General features: G+C 42.9%; 1 pseudogene; it reads left to right on the top strand.

Moving 5' to 3' along the window:
• Positions 1–213: 213 nt before the first annotated feature.
• Positions 214–1,130, top strand: LOC109754708 (ethylene-responsive transcription factor 1-like; annotated as a pseudogene).
• The last annotated feature ends 4,349 nt before the right edge of the window (positions 1,131–5,479 follow it).

The raw sequence follows: 5,479 nt of genomic DNA, 5'->3' as shown, positions 1-5,479 counted from the left end.
TGTGCGCTCGACAAGCCTTATCCACTTGCTGCACAATGTTCCAGAAACGTCGAACCAAGCAACACATCCTACTCGGACAGTTATCCAACATAAAGTTTTGTCCAAGGATTCTCGGAGATGCTATGCAATGCAGACCAGGTGCAGAAGTAGAAACACTCTCTACTACGATGAGTGATGCTTTACGTTTCACCTGACCTCTATATAAGGCCGACGTGTTACGCGAGGAAACACACAGCCTTCCTTCGACAACACAAACAGCTACGTACCTGAAACAACAAACATTGATTCCCCGTACACGATGTGCGGAGGGAAGTTCGCCACCAACGACCGCGGCAAGGGGCGTCCCGGCCAATCCCCGTCGGCGGGGAAGGCGAAAATGCGCGGCGGCTGGCCGACGGATGAGGACTCTGACGACTGGGAGGCCGCCTTCCGGGAGTTCGTGGCCGCCGACGACGGCGACGTCCTCAATGAGCCGCTCCCCACAGGTATCATGGCATCCTGCGAGCTATACCGCTCGCCGGCCATGGCGAGGCCGAAGCGGCGCAGGGCCAGCCCTAGCCACCCGTACCGCGGCATCCGGCAGCGGGCGTGGGGGAGGTGGTCGGCGGAAATCCGCGACCCCATCAAAGGCTCGCGTCTGGATCGGCACCTTCGACACGGCCGCGGAGGCCGCCCACGCCTACGACGCCGAGGCGCGGCGCATCCACGGTAGAAAGGCCAGGACAAACTTCCCTGCAGCGCCGGCGGCGCCGTACAGCGATCGTCCTGGACCGTCTTCTCGCAGCAGCGTCACCGACGGCGGCGCGGACAACGTGGCCCGTGCGACGGAGAGCGCCTCGTCGTCGTTTAAGGAACTCTTTAAGGATGTCCACGGGACTGCGCCTTACGACGCACGCATACTGCTGGAATGCTGCTCGGACGACGTCATGGAGAGCCTCCTCGCCGGCTCCGACATGGCCGGCAACATGGACCTCTCGAGCTTCCGGTTCCCGAGCTAACGATAACACATGCATCCGGTCAATTTTGTTAAAAACACTTTGTATGAAACATACACGTACGTGTACAAGTAAGTGCGTCTCGTTTCTTTTCTGTCTTACACCAGGAGAATGAGCAATTTTAAGGAGCTTTGCTACACTACCTAAAATTTTCTAAGGACGTGTTTGGTTGATTGCACTGATTTTCTCTGGTTTCATTAAAAAAACGAGTCAAGTTGAGTGGAAACTGGTTGAAGAAATACAGAGTAAGATACCACGTTTGCATATTATTTGGTTGTCTGCATACGGAGTCTCTTCACCGTGAAAGAAATTTTCATCCGGTGTTTGATAGCCTGGCTCGCATGATGATTAGAGCAACTCTAGCAGACCCCACATCCCGCCCCGACCCGTAAAATAACCGCCAAAATGCGGGCCGGGACGGAAAAACCAGCCCGATCAGACCCTGCATCCCGCCCCGGCCCGTAAAAATTTTTAGGGGGCGCGGCAAAATCCCGGGCCCAACCCGGGAAAACGCGGGTTTCCCCCTCGCGGCTGCGGTGCCCTGCATATAAGCGGATGTGGTTGGTGGGGGGACATTTCATCCCACGCTTTCTCCCAAACCCGTAAAAAAGCATATTCTGAAAATATCCTTTTTTACGGGTCCATTATGCCGGGTCTGCAACTGCAGCCGTCCACGCCGACCCGCAAAGACGTTTTTCCGCGAACTGCAAAAACGTTTTGCAGGTCGGAAGGATGCGGGGTCTGCTAGAGTTGCTCTTAGGAGTTAACTACTACACTTAAACCAAGCACCTCGGCCAGCGGCCTACGGTGACGACGCCGGCGTGAAGCATCACGGTAGTTCCCCGGAGGCCACGGGCTGAAGTCCCCGCCGCCACTGCATGTCCATCTATCTCTATCATAAATCATGACCATGAACATCTTGTCAAGTCATTTTCTTACTATGTTCTACAGAAATTCGGTGGTACCAACTGGTTCAACTTATTACATACTGGATTGACAACCATTGCATGTCTTTAGTTGTCTGAAAGGCTATCGTTCCCTCTACTAACTGTCAAAAATATGTCTTTGAATGCCCTGGATGAATTATTTATAGTTTTTTGTTACCATTTAAAGTAGGAGCTGCACTTCCTTATAGATCTTATACTCATTATATGGTACAGAAACAACATGCAAATCCTCTTGCATGTGTTTTGCATCTTTCAGATTATGTTCATTATTTTTTATTCGGGTTATTCAATGCCAAAGTGTTATTCTTTTACCCCCTTTTTAAGGAATATAATAGTTCATTTGCATTGTGCATTTGGGTAGTTTTTTCCACAATTTTCTTGAATGATGGGTGCACCCATAGGGTTCATGCAAATGCATATGAGAAATCATAGAGTACATGCAAAATTGATAGTACCTTATTTGTTTCCCATTGACAGAATGGTTGACTGGAGTTTGTTAGTTTTATTTGATGATGTTGCATTGACGCAAAAAAATATGTTGGTGCTTCTTTTTTTTCATGGAGTCGTGTAATATGATGAACACTCGGGCAAACTTCACACGTCAAATGAACTATAGTATTCCGCAGCAACGCGCAGGGTATCGTCTAGTCCATAATAACATGAGCATTACCCTTGTTGATGTCTATGACCCAACAACGGCTATTGAGATTGATAGTGCCTGCATGTGGAAGACTTTTGCCCGGGAGGGCCAACACAGGTCTTTTATGGCAAACTTGTGGTAAAAAATTGCACATCATCATTTAAAGACGAGAAATGTATCCTTTTCGTCTCGCAACTCTTGGCCGAGTCTAGATTTGGTACCTCTTCTTTTGCAGGGCTATATTTGGTCCTCAACTCCGAAACCGGACAACTTGCACCCCCAATTACTGAAATCGGACAAGGTTCATCCCTTGACTCGGTTTTGACTGTTTTTTGTGCCGACTCACCCCCGTTTTGACCGTGTTGACTCAAATTCGCGTATTCTTTCCAACTCCGTAAACTTCTTAAAAATGTGCCTAATTTTTCAAATCCATGTGCTTTTCTCAGTTCATGTAACATTTTAAAATTTGTGTAATTTCTCAAATTCACGTATGTGTTTTCAAATCTGTAAACTTTTTTGAAATTTGTTTACTTTCTCCAAGTTTGCTACTTTTTCAAATACACGTATTTAAAAAAACTTCATGAATTTATAAAAATTACAAGAACTTGAAAAAAGTGCATGAACTTGGAAAAAATACGTAGATTCAAAAAAAGCATGAATTTGGAAAAATACAGAAATTTGAAAAAATACATGAACTTGAAAAAATTACATGAACTTAAAAAAGTAAGTGGATTTGGAAAAAATGCGTGCGAATTTTTAAAAAGTGCGTGGATTTGGAGAAAAAAATAAGCGACCTCGGAAAAAGTATGCGGATTTGAAAAAATTGATGAACTTGAAAAAGATATGGAGATTTCAGAAAAGTTCACAATTTTCAAAAAATGTACGAACTTGAAGAAAGTACGCGAATTTCATGGATTTAAGAAATACATGATTTTGAGTTAGCTAAGAAAGTTCTCAGTGGTTAGGGGTGCAACTGTGCAAGTTGTCCGGTTTCAAAGTTGAGGGACCAAATCTAGACTCGGACAATAGTTGCGGCACGAAAAGTATACTTTTCTCTCTAAAGACCCACATTATTCATTGCCAAGTGATCCAAGTTCAAATGTATTTTTTTTGGCAACAAAAGATAGTCATTTTTTATGAAATGAATAGAAATTGAACATATGAGATTGAGCTGCTGAATTATTTTTTATTAAATAAGAAACATATGAGATTGGAAATTAAATGAATAGAAATTAAAAAAAATGAGATTGAGCTACTAAAATAATTTCAATAAATAGAAAAACAAAAACATATGAGATTGAGCCACCGAAAAAATTCAGTAAATAAAAAATATGATTGTTTCATTGCCAAGTGCTTCGAGTTTGAATCTCTGTGTCTGTCAACGGGAAGCATGTTCAAATGTATCTGTTCTGTTTTGCGGGGAAGATAGTCAGATTTTTCATTAAATCAATAGAAATTAAAACATATAGATTGAACTACTTAAATATTTTTATTAAGCGAAAAAACGTGTGAGATTGGCAATTAAATGAGTAGAAATTAAAACATATGGGATTGAGTGATTACATAAATAAAATATGATGGTATCATTGCCAAGTGCTCCAACTTTGAATCTATGTGTCTGTCAAATGGAACTGTGTTCAAATGTATTTGTTTTTTTTGCGGAAATTATTCGTATTTTCCATTAAATAGATAGAAATTAAAATATTCTGACTAAGCATTGAAATATATTTTTTATTAAATAAAGAGATATGAGATTGACAGTTAAATGGTTTCATTGCCAAGTGCTCCAAGTTTGAATCTGTCAATTGGAAGCATGTTCAAAATGTATTTGTTCTTTTTGCAGGAAATTAGTCAGATTCTTTATTAAATAAAAACATATGATATTGAGCCGTTGAAATAATTTTCACTAAATAAAAAAAAATTGAGATTGATCTACTTAATAAAAAATTAAAAAAATGGTGGTCTGTTACGGAAGGGCTTTGAGCCAGAATGAAAAACATATGATATTGGGGAGCAACTAGTTAACGAGCGCTCCTTCGGGAGCCTCGCAACGATCAGCGCCACTTGGCGCGCTCTCAGCCATTTGCCACGTGTCGCGCTCTGGACGCTCCCTCCAGATTTTGTTTTCTTTTTATTTTTCCGCACGCGTTTTCGGCTTTTTAAACGGTTTTTTCCCGGTTTTTTTGACGTTTTGGTTTTTCCCCGGTCTTCCTTAGCGTTTCGACCAAAAAATATTTTTGAAAAAAAACATTTTACACGAAAAAACACGTTTACTTTTTTTTTCTTTCGTGAAAAGTCATGTTTTTTTTCGCGAGAGACACGGTTGTGCTTTAGCGAGAGTCACGGCCGTGCCTTTCGGAAACGGAAAAAAACGTGTTTTCTATTTTTTTTTCTTTCACGAGAGTCACGGTTTTAGTTCCGCGAGAGGCACGGTTGTGCTTTCGTGAGAGTCACGGCCGTGCCTCTCGGAAAGGGAAAAACAAAACGCGTTTTCTGTTTTTTTTTTCTTTCGCGAGAGTCGCGGTTTTGCTTCCGCGAGAGGCACGGTTGTGCTTTTGCGAGAGTCACGGCCGTGCCTCTCGGAAAGGGAAAAAAAACGCATTTTCTGTTTTTTTCTTTCGCGAGAGTCACGGTTTTGCTTTTGCCAGAGGCACGGTTGTGCTTTCGCGAGAGTCACGGGCGTGCCTCTTTCGGAAAGGAAAAAAAACGCATTTTCTGTTTTTTTCTTTTCACGAGAGTCACGGTTTTGCTTCCACGAGAGGCATGGTTGTGATTTCGCGAGAGGTACGGGCGTGCCTCTTTCGGAAAGGGAAAAAACCGTGCTCCCGGTTTGGTTTTTTTGTCCGGTTTTTTCGTGAAAAAAAAGTTCGTCAAAACCTATCAACATGGGATCTAGT

This window comes from Aegilops tauschii, chromosome 5 (assembly GCF_002575655.3).
Source record: "Aegilops tauschii subsp. strangulata cultivar AL8/78 chromosome 5, Aet v6.0, whole genome shotgun sequence".
Taxonomy (NCBI): Eukaryota; Viridiplantae; Streptophyta; class Magnoliopsida; order Poales; family Poaceae; genus Aegilops; species Aegilops tauschii.
This window is presented reverse-complemented; position numbering and strand designations above follow the sequence as displayed.